The 14,650-nt window shown below is 40.7% G+C and overlaps 1 long non-coding RNA gene across 1 annotated transcript in view; it reads left to right on the top strand.

Annotated features, from left to right (window-relative positions):
- Positions 1-13,629, top strand: part of LOC123743780 (uncharacterized) — a 28,896-nt gene extending 15,267 nt beyond the window's left edge. Inside the window, exon 2 of the long non-coding RNA XR_006770657.1 lies at positions 11,733-13,629. This is a non-coding gene — a long non-coding RNA (uncharacterized lncRNA). The remainder of the gene's footprint in view (positions 1-11,732) is intronic.
- Positions 13,630-14,650: the final 1,021 nt, after the last annotated feature.

Here is a 14,650-nt window from a genome sequence, read left to right as displayed (position 1 = left end):
CATTGTAGTTACTCCACAATAATAACCTAATTGACAGAGTGAAAAGAAGGATATTCCAAAAACATAAATTGGCAAAGCAATTCACTTTTTGTCCAGAATACAAAGTGTTATGTTTGTGGCAAATACAATACATTACCGAGTACCCCTCTCCATATTTAAAAACATAGTGGTGGCTGCATCATGTTATGGGTATGCTTGTAATTGTTAAGGACTGAGGAGTTTTTCAGGATAAAAAAGAAACAGAATAGAGCTAAGCACAGGCAAAATACTAGAGGAAAATCTGTTTGTCTGCTTTGCACCAAACACTGGGAGATGAATTCACCTTAGAGCAGGACAATAACCTAAAACACAAAGCCAAATCTACACTGGAGTTGATTACCAAGAAGACAGTGAATGTTGCTGAGTGTTAGTTTTGACTTAAATCTACTTGAAAATCTATGACAAGACCTGAATATGGTTGTCTAGCAATGATCAACAACCAATTTGACAGAGCTTGAAGAATTTTGAAAATAATAAAATGGGCAAATGTTGCATAATCCAGGTGTGGAAAGCTCTTAGAGACTCACAGCTGTAACCACTGCCAAAGGTGCTTCTACAAAATGTTGACTCAGGGGTGTGAATACTTATGTAAATTAGATATTTCTGTATTTCATTTTCAATAAACTTACAAATATTTCTAAAAACATGTTTTCAAAATGTCATTCCGGAGGATTGTGTGTAGATGGGTAAAAACAAATATATATTTAATCAATTTTGAATTCAGCCTGTAACTCTACATAGTGATTACATGGAGCCAACAGTGATTATTTCAATGCAAAAGTCCTAGACCCTGGCAGACAGGCAGTTGCTGCTCTCATTATTCCATATTTATCCTCCTGGAATCGGGTCTGGAGCTCAGTCAGATGATTTATATATTTTTTTATCATATTTATATATTTAAAATAATTCCAAAAGTTGCTGCCCTTATTAATTAAGGGCTTCTTCACTCTCCTAATGTCCACATAGTGTTATGTCCTGTTTGCTTTGGCATGATCACAATTCCTTTCTACAAATGAATAGTCCATGACCTCCCGGTTAAATTGATTTAAAAGTTGATTTACTCCTGGTTTGTTTGCGATGATTTGCGCTGTAGCCTTCAAACTGATCCAGTGCAAGAGTGGGGTTGGCTAGCCTGTGCTTGACGCATGCCTCGTGAAGGTACTTCCAATCATTATATCCGTCTCTAACAAATTAGCCTTCCATAGTGGCCTCTGGGAAATGTCTACACGTTACAGAAAACAGCGTCCCTTTTCGAACTGCAAATAAAACTGTCCATACCACTTCCATGAGAAACACCACACTTTCCATCGATCACTGTAGTGGGGAACACTCGCATGTCTTGGACTCGTGATGACATGCTCACGAGGTGGGGCCGGGTGATGGTGAGCTAGCTTGGCTGTGGAAGTCGAAGTAGTAGCCATGCTAATCTCCTCGTGGGCTGCCATTGACATTAGCAAATAATTGCAGAGGGTCAAAACAATTTGCACACAGTTAGCTCGCTAGTAGGCACGTTAGATCAACCAATTAGATCCCAGAAAATGCCTACTGCCTTTAAAAAAAATATAATAGTCAGGAGACAATACAACACATCAAATTTGCCAAGTCTTGGTTGATCTTTGTCATGCGCAATTCAGTCATCATGCATGTTTGAAGGCTATTCCAAAAAACCTTCCCAATTAAATGTTGACTACAAAGTCTACCTGGCAGAATGATATGATTATTTGTATCAATCGTCAGGGCATTTGCTTTGCAAACTCTGCCATCACATGTGCACTGTAGGACTACATTGCACAGTACAGAAACATCACTTGCCAAACATCTACACAACTGAATTAAAGAGCAACTACACCATCCCAAAACATTTTTATAGATTTTTCCCAGTCCTAACAAATGGTCTCCTGATGTAGTTTGGGCATTGTTGTGGACTTAGAACATCACATTTTTGTAGTTGTCACGTCCTGACCAGTAAAAGGGGTTGTTTGTTATTTTAGTTTGGTCAGGGCGTGGCAGGGTGTGTTTGTTTAGTGTGTTTTGGGGTTTTTGGTTTATGTTCTATGTTTTCTATTTCTATGTGGTTTTTCTAGTTTTTCTATTTCTTTGTTGGGGTTTTGGAACGACCTCCAATTAGAGGCAGCTGGTTGTCGTTGACTCTAATTGGAGGCCATATTTAAGTGGGTTAGTTTTCTCTTGTGTTTGTGGGTGGTTGTTTCCCTGTATAGTCTGAGCACCTTACGGGACTATTTTTCGTCGTTTGTTTTGTGTAAGTGTATTTTGGTTTTTCCTTCTAATAAAAAGATGTTCACTATACCTGCTGCAGTTTGGTCTGCTCCCTACAATGACGCGTATGACGGTAGTTTTTCTATAAATAAGTGTGATTTTGAAAGTTAAATCTGAAAAAACTATAGTAACTCATGAAACTGCATAATTACGGTCCTGTATACCCACATCTCCAGGCACCACTACACATGCCAGATAATGACAAAACACCTGATGCCACTAATCATGCTAATTGCAATAACCTACTACAAGCTACATAACCAAACAGATGTTTGCCACACAGTGTCACGGCTGTCTGAAGAATGGGACCAAAGCGCAGCGTGTGTATCGTTCCACATTTTATTATAACTGTGAAACTATGCAAGACATACAAATAAACTAATGAACAAAACAACAAACCGTGACGAAGCGGTGCAACATACACTTACTCAAAATAATCTCCCACAAAACCTAGTAGGAAAACCAACAACTTAAATATGATCCCCACTTAGAGACAACGATGACCAGCTGCCTCTAATTGGAGATCATCCCAAAAAACAACATAGAAATACAGAAACTAGAACCCCACATAAAAATACAGAAACTAGACAAAACCCCCAACATAGAAAAAAGAAACTAGAACCAACAGAAATAAATAAACTAGACAAAACCCCCTGTCACACCCTGACCTACTACCATAGAAAATAAAAGCTTTCTATGGTCAGAACGTGACACACAGCGCTTGTCTCAAACTGTAATTAGGCCTACATTAATCCAAGCACAAATTTTACACTGTGCACATGGACATAAAAGTACATTTTATTCATCCATCCTGAGAAGTGATAGTCAGGCGTCCCATTGTGACATAGTTAAGCGGCTCTGAGAGCACCATCCCCAGGGGACACAGACAGAGGCGCACCTCCCTACAATTCCCAACCAACATGTCTCTGGTACACATCCTGTAACGATCGTCTGGAAGAGGGGACCAAGATGCAGCGTGGTAAGTGGTCATAATTATATTTAATGAAACACTTTAAAACAAACAAGAAAACGAAAGCCAACAGTTCTGCCAGGTGAACACACACAAGACAGAAAATAACTACCCACAAAACCCCAAAGGAAAACAGGCTGCCTAAGTATGACTCCCAATCAGCGACAACAATGTACAGCTGTCCCTGATTTGAGAGCCATACCAGGCCAAAACAAAGAAATACAAAAACATAGAAAAAAGGACATAGAATGCCCACCCAAATCACACCCTGACCAAACCTAAATAGAGACATAAAAAGGCTCTCTCAGGTCAGGCCGTGACACATCCTCTATTCATTTGAATATGTTGACAGTTGGAGAAATTGCTTGAGAACTAGAAAAATATGAAAGCCAATGGTCCAATATTCTAGAACACTGCTGTGTGTACATGTACACGCTTGGTACTCTGATAGACCCTTGAGGCTTATCCAGAATCTATCTTTCTGTCTCTGACTTGGGGAACCCCCTTAGGCCTCATAATCACTCTCAAATGTCCATCCAATCAAAATCTATTGTCATTGTTCCCACTATTATATTAGACATAGGAATATTCCACGCACTATGCTTAGCCTGTAGGCTTCTGCATGAGTGAATTCTCACTGAGCAGGATACATTTCTGAAGGCAATGAACTCTAGTTTCTTGTAATAACCAGGCTGTTTTTTTACAGAAGTATCACACAAACGGAGTCATGTATTCACTGGAATAGAGAGCTACTGGTGCATGACATGTCAGTGACACAGAGATGCTTCCTGCACAGGCCCAGGTGTCACTGCGTGTGGGGAGAGAGAGAGTTACAGTTGGTGGTGGTAGTGGGTAATATAAATAGCCTAGCATCTTATGGTGATTGATGTTTGCTCTCTGTAGCACCAGTGTCATGGCAGGATAGATTAAATTCATTGAGTGCATTGCTTCCATCATCACTGGAGCTATACGTTAGGCTACATAGACAGTGGTAAAATTGCAAGGAGTATGAACAGGCAGGAAACATTGCAGTCAGTGATACAAATCTATGTGATATCGTTCTTCAGGAAATGATATTTGTCACAGATATATTTTATTTTTCTGTATCTTGAACTGAAACCAGTCTCTCGTGTGCCATAAGCCAGTCAGCAATTATTAGTTTGGTTCCCAATTTCATGATAGATGGTAAATACCACAAAACATTGTTTCTTCGCAGCAGTTTAAATGTTTCACCGTATCAGAAAACAAAGATTTGCCCACCTTGTCTTGTATTATACCCAATGTTTCTATAATCAGTATTGTTACATAATTATTATTTTCAGTCATCCACATTGTCTTTCGAGACAGCCCATCAAACATCATTTTTGGACTTGCCCTATTATTGAAGATGTTATACACTACATGACCAAAAGTATGTGGACACCTGCTTGTCGAACATCTAATTAAAAAATCACAGGCATTAATATGGAGTTGGTCCCCCCTTTGCTGCTATAAAAGCCTCCACTTTTCTGGGAAGGCATTCCACTAGTAGTTGGAAAATTGCATCCATTCAGTCACAAGAGCATTTGTTAGGTCGGGCACTGATGTTGGGCGATTAGGCCTGGCTTGAAGTCGGCGTACCAATTCATCCCAAAGGTGTTTGATATGGTTGAGGTCAGGGCTCTGTGCAGGCCAGTCAAGTTCTTCCACACCGACCTCAACAAACCATTTCTGTATGGACTTCACTTTGTGCACGGGGGCATTGTCATGCTGAAACAGGAAAGGGCCTTCCCCAAACTGTTGCCACAAAGTTGGAAGCACAGAAACGTCTTGAATGTCATTGTATGCTGTAGCAAAAGCCAAACAAAAACATCCAACTAGTATGTGCTTTCTATGAAGTATAGGAGAAGTTTCAAGTGAAAGCCCCATAAAAATAAATGAGCTTTTCACTGCTGTAGTAAGTATAGTTACAACAAAGGGCTGTGTATTTTAAACTGGACCAAGAGAGAAAAATACCATAAAAACGTTCAAGATAAGCACCTTCTTTGATGGGAAAACACCATCATAATATACAGTAAACTAGTCGCCATGGTGCATGCAATCAGAAAATAAACAGAAAGTGAAATTCACAGAACAAACGTATAAACGCAACATGCAACAATTTCAAATATTTTACTGAGTTACGGTTCATATAATAAAATTAAGTAAATTCTTTAGGCCCTAATCTATGGATTTGACATGACTGGGAATACAGATATGCATCTGTTGGTGACAGATACCTTAAAAAAAAGTAGGGGTGTGGATCAGAAAACCAGTCAGTATCTAGTGTGACCACCATTTGCCTCATGCAGCGCAACAGATCTTATTCCCATAGAGTTGATCAGGACGTTGTTGATTGTGGCCTGTGAAATGTTGCACCACTCCTCTTCAATGGCTGTGCGAAGTTGCTGTATATTGTCTGGATCTGGAACACGCTGTCGTACACGTCGATCCAGAGCATCCCAAACAGGCTCAATTGGTGACATGTCTGGTGAGAACTCTGACATTTTCAGCTTCCAGGAATTGTGTACAAATCCTGGTGACATTGGGCTGTGCGTTATCATGCTGAAACATGAGGTGATGGCGGCGGATGAATGGCACGACAATGGGCCTCAAGAGCTCATCACGGTATCTCTGTGCATTCAAATTGCCATCGATAAAATGCAATTGTGTTTGTTGTCCGTAGCTTATGCCTGCCCATACCATAACCCCACCGTCAGCATGCCAATTGCACACTCCCTCAAAACTTGAGAGAAATAAGCTTTTGTGCTTATGGAACATTTCTGGGATCTTTTATTTCAGCTCAAGAAATATGGAAACACTTTTTACATGTTGAGTATATATTTTGTTCAGTGTATATTCAAAGACTGTGAAAATAGACTAAAGGCACACTGAAATGAATTATTTAAATAATCAATATTGGCTAATCTATGTAATAGTATGCATTGCCATTGGCCATGTTGCCATGGGCACTGTTCTTTGTATGACTGATGCCAACTGATTACCACCAGGTGGCAATATTGTCAATGAATATGTCTGTTGCCCAGCACATGAAGGGTCTGCTGATGTGTAGTAAATGCTGGAATACAATGTTGTTACTAGTAATAACCATGTAATAACAAATGTATAAGAGTAAATTATAGTAAGTTACCAACTTGGGTTCTGTGTTAACTGAAGACCTATTATTAAAGGAGCAGGTTTTGTGAGGTCAGCATGCAATATGTGAGTTTTATTGCGTTGGTTGTACTTATATTGGTTTTGGCATGTAGAATTCATACTATATATCCATATTCATACTCTCCTCTGCCTTGAGGTTTCCAAAACAAGATGTTTTTGCAAGTTGGTCTGTGCTGCTTTTTTAGCAAATTGATTGCTGAACCACAGTGCTTGCTGTGCTAAGCACATACCCCTAAAGAAAATTCTTAATGGCTGTGCTTCATATTGACTGTAGATAACTTCTCTTTTTACTTGCCCAATCCATTCTTACTTGCCCAATCCATTCTATCTTTCGATCTACTAATCAGTTCAGATGTTAGATGATATCGCTCTTGGTTGATTTTATGGTAGTGTACTACTGTCCCAAGACTTTCAAGTCAATTCATCTCTAACTTCTGCCCCTAGAGGTCACTAGTCACTAGAAACATCCCATGGGGGCTTCAAATAACCAGGAAGAAAATCAAGATCTCAATCAAATCAAATTTCATTGGTCACATACACATATTTAGCAGATGTTATTGCGGGTGAAGCGAAATGCTTGTAAAAAAAATATAACACACACAAAAAAATGTATTACTGCAAAGTTCCCAGGGAGCTAGAAGCAGAGCTGCCATGTCTATCAGCGTCATCTTCTGTTCAATTGTTGCTTACAACTTTACTTAGTCAGTATTAAAGCAACAGTGCTACTCATGACAAATGTTCTCAGCCTGTACCATCTACTGTATCAACTCAAAATATGGCAAGCCTGCTAGAGTACTGCTTAAGTGCACTGTACTTCTAATTTAAGCTTTATTTAGACACCATTTGATCCAGTGACTGATAAGACCACCGTAGGAAGCGGTTCTCTCAACACCTTCATGTTTACTTCTGTTGTCACGTTGTTTCCACAAAGGCAGGTGTACCTGTGTAAAATACCTTGGGTGTTTTGGTGACCCTTTTGAGAAGCTGCAGCTGGGGGTATTATAGTGTTGATATGTGGAATGGAGATATGGAGGGCTTCCCCTTCCCCCATTCTTACCTCACCGCCTCCCCCTGTGACATGGTGGGGGAAGAGAGGAGACAATCAAATCAAATTGTATTAGTCACGTGCGCTGAATACAACAGGTGTAGACCTTACAGTGAAATGCTTACTTACTAGCCCCTATCCAACAATGAAGCTAAAAAAAAGAAGAATAAAAAATAACAGTAACAAGTAATTAAACAGCAGCAGTAAAATAACAACAGCAAGACTATATACAGGGGGGTACCGGTACAGAGTCAATGTCCTGGGGCACAGGTTAGTTAAGGTAATATGTACATGTAGGTAGAGCTATTAAAGTGACTATGCATAGATGATAACAACAGAGAGTAGCAGTGGTGTAAAGGGGGGGGGGCAACACAAATAGTCTGGGTTGCCATTTGATTAGATGTTCAGGAGTCTTATGGCTTTGGGGTAGAAGCGGTTTAGAAGCCTTTTGGACCTAGACTTGGCGCTCCGGTACCGCTTACCATGCGGTAGCAGAGAGAACAATCTATGACTAGGGTGGCTGGAGTCTTTGACAATTTTTAGGGCCTTCCTCTGACACCACCTGGTATAGAGGTCCTGGATGGCAGAAAGCTTGGCCCCGGTGATGTACTGGGCCGTTCACACTACCCTCTGTAGTGCCTTGCGGTCGGAGGCCGAGCAATTGCCATACCAGGCAGTGATGCAACCAGTCAGGATGCTCTCGATGGTGCAGCTGTAGAACCTTTTGAGGATCTGAGGACCCATAACAAATCTTTTCAGTCTCCTGAGGAGAAATAGGTTTTGTCGTGCCCTCTTCACGACAGTCTTGGTGTGCTTGGACCATGTTAGTTTGTTGGTGATGTGGACACCAAGGAACTTGAAGCTCTCAACCTGCTCCACTGCAGCCCCGTCGATGAGAATGGGGGCGTGCTCGGTCCTCTTTTTCCTGTAATCCACAATCATCTCCTTTGTCTTGAGCAGGTGTATTCTTACCAAGCCCTCTGACCAGGGCCTTTCCATGCTTTCACATAACACACACAGAAATGGGCAGGCACACACACATTCATGCACACGTACACACTCATGTGCACACACATACACACACAGTTTCTGTCCTTCTACGGACAAACTTCAATCTATTTCCCCTTTGCTAAAGTTCCTTGTACCTCACACAAAGAGTAGTGCGATTACTACTGAGGTATCCCATGCTGCCCTGAATAAACAACACTAGCCTTGCACGGTTGACCTACAAACAAAGGCTCAGGATGGAGGGAGAGATAGGAGTGGTAGGAAGAGAGGAGGGGGAGGTAGGGTGCATAATCAGCACTCCACAGGGAACCCTATAGGTGTTGTCGCTGTGGAGTTCACCCCCTCTCCCCCTTGCTTTCCAGAGGTGGTAAGGCCTTTTGTCTTTTTCCCTGCCCCCAATTCACCAAGCTCCCTGTATCTTCTTTGTATTCGACCTACACAGGGAACTGGGCTGTGAAACGAGTTATGCATGGTTATTTTGTCCCTTTCCATTTAATGATGTATTGTAATTGATAGCACATTCCTTATGTGTTACCTTGTGGTCGCCATTCACAGGAAATGCATCAGCTAGGCCTATTGTAGGTCCTCTTGCAAATTAGAAATCAGTTACATATTATTAACTCTACATTGTTTTCTTTGACATCCCTTAACACTGCTGATCACCCTTAACAATGCTGACCTGAGTGTTAGGGGGTTGCATGCCTGTCTTCAAGTCTTTGAAATGCAAATTCTACTAAACAGCGAATATCTAACTGATTTTGTCTCGAAAACCTGGAGATAGTATCAAATTTATCAGGCTGATATATTTTTGGAAAAACCTTAGAGACCAATGATTTTGAAAAACGTTCTCCAATGGTCCACTGTATAGGCAGACCTGGAATCAGTCTGGACTGAGACAGGGACGTACAGTATGTCAGGATCAAAACCTCTGTCATGGTACTAATATTGACCTTCTCAGCTGTGACAGCTAGCTGGAGATTTTGGTGGATCCATCATGGCTGTCAGGTTCCCTGCGGTACTGTACTTTACTTCACATTAAAGACTTTCTAGAACGGAGGCCCTCTATAGCAGCACATGAAGAATCACATTTTCTATAGAAGCACACATCCTGTTTTGACCATAGGCGTGTTTGCCACATGTTTGCGCCATTGGACATATGTGCTCACAATGGAAAAGGGGATATGATTCCTCCTAGACCTATGGTATGGAACAGTGCATGACTATACAGTTTGGTTAGAGGACTAAAGGGATGATTTCATGTAAATCTCTGTTGTCATGTTAATATAATCTGACTCACATAGATGCAGTTACATTCTTTTCTATACTAGGTTGTGGAACAATATTCCAGAATCCTGGCATGCATAGGCGAAATAGTGACATGGATGGATGGATTATGGCAAATCACTAGGTTAGAAAGGTTTCTCAAATATCCTGTTTATTTGAATTCGCCATACCTTGAAGATTGTGGCAGAAAGTCTGCTCCGGTTTCAGTCACATTCACGTGTGTCAAGAAAAACACCCTAATGATACAACTCTGCCTCCCACAATGCATGTGATGGCTGCAGGGACTTGCTGTGACTATCAAAAACTGCGTGACCTTCCTTCGGTTCTGGTAAAGTTCATGCAGTTGACATGCGGCTTTTATAACCATAATGCAGCACACTTTCAAAATTCACTGATCACTGGGTCATTCCACCAAATCAGTATCCTTTGGGTAGTGTAACTTGGTAAGAAAGAACACAAAACTTTACATTAAGTTTGCCCTATTACTATGTAACTACACAGTAATTACTGTAATAACGACATACTAATTACATAGGTGTTACTATGTAATTACATGGTAATAAGGTTGTAGCGCTATGGGTTATTAGACAATTGGAACAAGCACTGTGTCATTACACATCCACTTGGTGAAGGTTATTCCACGTGTGTAATTACTGATGTTATTACACATGTTCTTGTTCCACTATGTAATTAATGTTGTTCCACTATGTAATTCATTAATTACACGTTTGAAAGTCACTTGTAAAATTATCATGTTAATAACTCAAGACAAAATCTGACCTTCGTTACATGTAACTACAAGGTGCAACTACCTGACAACAACAATTGTAACAAGGCACACCTTGTCATTAACTTCCAGTCATTTTCTATTAGTTTATTTCTATGTTATGACCTGGCTCAAAGGTTATACCGAGTCAAGAGTAAACTAAGAACAATGTAGTTACGTAGGATATAATTGTAATTATAAACTGGGTGGTTCGAGTCCTGAAGGCTGTTTTGCTGACAGCAGTGGTATATCAGACCGTATACCACGGGTATGACAAAACATTTATTTTTACTGCTCTAATTACATTGGTAATCAGTTTATAATAGCAATAAGGCACCTCGGGGGTTTGTGGTATATGGCCAATATACCATGGCTAAAGCCTATATCCAAGCACGTTGCGTCGTGTGTAAGAACAGCCCTTAGCCGTGGTATATTGGCCATATACAACACCCTCGAGGGCCTTCTTGCTTAATTATCATGTACCTACCCAGGAGCATGTAACTTCATGTAAAGTGAATCCCATGGGGTATAACCTTTATTATTACTATTTGGTTACAATGTAACAACCTTAGGCTAACAAGGAAAAATTAGGAGACAGTGGAACATTTTGGTTTTAAGTGGGTTAAAATCTTCCTAGAAGTCAGAGGGTGTACAGAGGGACATCAAAATGCTGAATTCTGGCACTTTAGCAAGTCTTTATTCATATAAAAAATATATATTTGTTGAATTTTCCATGTGTTCTATATTAAAGGGCACTTCATTTAATATAACAGGCTTGAACATTAATTTAACATATCAAAGGGATGCAAAAAATACTAATTTGGTGGAACGACCCCACTGCTGATCACTGCTGATGATGACTGGGAAGTTTGGTAAAGTTTCCACAACCAAGCGAGGACTGACCTATTTTCCAATCAATAACATTCCCATTTTTTCTTATTTTAGTTTCCTCCTTTCACATCCCTATATAAGAGAGAGAAAAACATAATGGACTGCACAGAGTACCTGAAGACGTCAAAGGGTTATTAAGTGCCTTGCTCAACCGCAGATCGACACTGGCCCACACGCTAACTGCTAGGCTACCTGCCGCCCATTGTAAGATTGAAGGAAGTTTTAGTCCTACTAATGCTTTCTCTTTACCTCACCAGAGGCCTGGAACCAGTTTGTCTGTCTGCCAGCCTGACCCCTGCTCTTTGATCAGAGAGCTGGCTGTGCTGAAGGAGAAATTGGGAACCATGGACCAGAAACTGGGAGCTGTAGAGGAGCTGAGGCGTGTGAACAAAGTTCAAGAGGAAGAACTGAAAACTTTGAAGGAGGGTTTAAAGTGTGGTTCTGGGCCTTTGGAGCGATCTCCAGCGACATCCATTTACAGTACAAGCGAGTACTCTCCAACATTGGCAGTGGCTACAACTCTGCTAAAGGCGTCTTCACAGCCATGGCGAAAGGGGTATATTTCTTCCATTACACCAGCGTTTCCCAAACTCTGTCCTGGGGACCCCAAGTGGTGTACGTTTCGTTTTTTTGCCATAGCACTACACAGCTGATTTAAATAATGAACTCATCATCAAGCTTTGATTATTTGAATCAGCTGTGTAGTACTAGGGCAAAAAACTAAATGTGCACCCCTTCGTGTCCCCAGGACCGAGTTTGGGAAACACAGCGTTACACCATGTACAACCAAGGAAGTTAACCATCTGTCGTGTCTATGATGAAGAAAGGCTACCTGGTAAAGCACCGAAGATCGTGACAACGACAGTAACACAGCCGTAGTGAAGCTGGAGGTGGGAGACAGTGTTTACATACAGCTATGGGCTACCAGGGTTGTCTTCGATGATACTGGAATCTACAATGGTAATGCAGGTTTTAATCAAATACCTATTAAACGGTCATACGATCATCATTTCTTTGGTTGTTGCTCTGCTGCATTTAGTTTTGGACGTCAGGATCATACTACCCTTCACCAAATTATTCCTTTTGGGGTTAATTTTAGATAGTTTTTTCTTGTCATACTGTTAATGTTGAAAATATTCACTTAAATAAATGAACAATAAAATTAATAATTAAAGGTGCTTTGCTTAAACAAAAAAAGTAACATGAATGGGGGCTGGTGTGTAGTTTCTTGAGTCTGTCCTGAGCTGTTGAGGCTGCATTTTTATTTATTTATAAACACAGAAAATACTAGCTGTCTATTTACAATTGAAATCAACCCCCTTTTTTTTCTTCCCTGTGTGGCTCAGATCGCCAGTGGGGATTAATCTGTGCTGTTGGAACAGCTAGTGTTTCTTTATCATTGAGTTTGACTCCACTACTGATTTCTCCTGGTAGGGGAGGTTTCCTCATGTGCAAATGGCCCAGCAGGAGAGAGATCTTGTCTGACTTGACTGACGCCTCCTTGTTTGGCCAAGTGCACCAGAAACAAACAAACAAACCACCGCCGTTTTCTGGTTTATGGATAAGCCCCTATATATTGTAAAATGCTCACAATTGCTGTAGCCGTTGTTCTATCTTTATTTGACCAACAAACAAAAAAGGATTGGACCTTTTCACTTCATATCTGTCAGGAGACATAACAAACTACAGTAGGACAGCTTTTATGGATCACCACCATTGAAGACTATTTTCTCATGGTGATGGATACATGTCTACACACTAAAAGTATTAGTCTGAAACATGATAAATGTAGTCTCCAGCCACTGACTGTCCCAGAAGCTATTTGTCAGAAAAAGAGGCTCATTTCCTGGGACTGAAAATATTGCATTACCCATCATTATAAGACGGATGAACTGTCAGGTACCTGATTCTGTATCAAATACATTGTGATTCTATGACCCACTGCATTGTACTGGTGAGTGGGAGAGTGAAACAATTATTAACTTGGAGATAAACAACACCAAGGGAATGTAATTTAAGATAAGCTGCAAACAAAATCAGGGGGTCTTCATCCATCTAGGCTATCAATGTCCTTGTTTGAGTTGTCAACATAGAAGTTTGCTGCCTCTGGTCTGGATTTATAAGAAATAAAAGTCATGACCGTCAAAAATGTTATATAATTTGGTATGTTTTATTGGAGTAATTATAGGTCATTTGAGACAATCCCTATTACTGGGTTCAGTGGTTATAAGAGGTAGGGGTGCCAGAGCATGGAGAGGTCTACAACCTTATTCTACATGGTACTATGAAAAACAGTACTCTCATATATGGCAGTAAACAGGACAGATGACCTCTGTGGGACATTTTACACTGACTTGTGGGGACAGTTGTTGTTCGTGGGGACAGGCAAGCCTTATGGGGACAATTAAATGAGATATGAGACACAGCCACATCCTGCCTGACAACTGTCACACAGCCCTTTCTGTCATAGTGAGGGACTCACACACAGATGGTTTTGTGATGAATGGTGCAGATGCCGAGCTCCACTGTAAAACTCTCTCTGCTTTTCCCATCTATCTGAGAAGGCATCAGTGATGCGTCATCATTTTCCTTCAGATTATGTCGCGAGTCATCTTTTAATAATGCTGGATTCCATTCAGACGTTCAGTGTTAACATCGTTGGCAGAGGTTCAGCCAGGGTCCTTTAGCTCTTTATTCAGCTCAGCAGTTTTTCAAGAGGGAAAACTCAGCATCTGGGGAACTCATGTCTCCACTGTTCTTCTCATTGCCTTTTTGAACAATTAATAAGAAACCCAGGCCCTGTCCACACACACACACGCACACGCACACACACAAGTAAGAGTGATTACAATGGGTTAGTTTGTGACCATCATATTGTGAGCTGTGGAAATGTCATTAGATTTTGTCTCCCACAGTGTGAGGTATTGATTGAGGCAGGAATTAGGGCTGTCCTTCACCAGCAATACTGTAGTCATAATGTGTACTCGCACCCAGTGTCTGTGATTGCCTTATATCCTGCAATCCCAGTGTAGTAGTGACTACATTTGGACAATATCTACTTTTAGTACAGCTGTCCCCCATATAAAACTTCATGACTTGTGTTTACTTACTGCTGTAATACCACCTACTTTAGTTGTTATAAATTACTGAAATACTGCTTTAGAGGACAACTAGA

Source organism: Salmo salar, chromosome ssa07 (genome assembly GCF_905237065.1).
Source record: "Salmo salar chromosome ssa07, Ssal_v3.1, whole genome shotgun sequence".
Taxonomy (NCBI): domain Eukaryota; kingdom Metazoa; phylum Chordata; class Actinopteri; order Salmoniformes; family Salmonidae; genus Salmo; species Salmo salar.
Note: the sequence above shows the minus strand (reverse complement) of the source record. Positions and strands in the feature narration are given on the sequence as shown.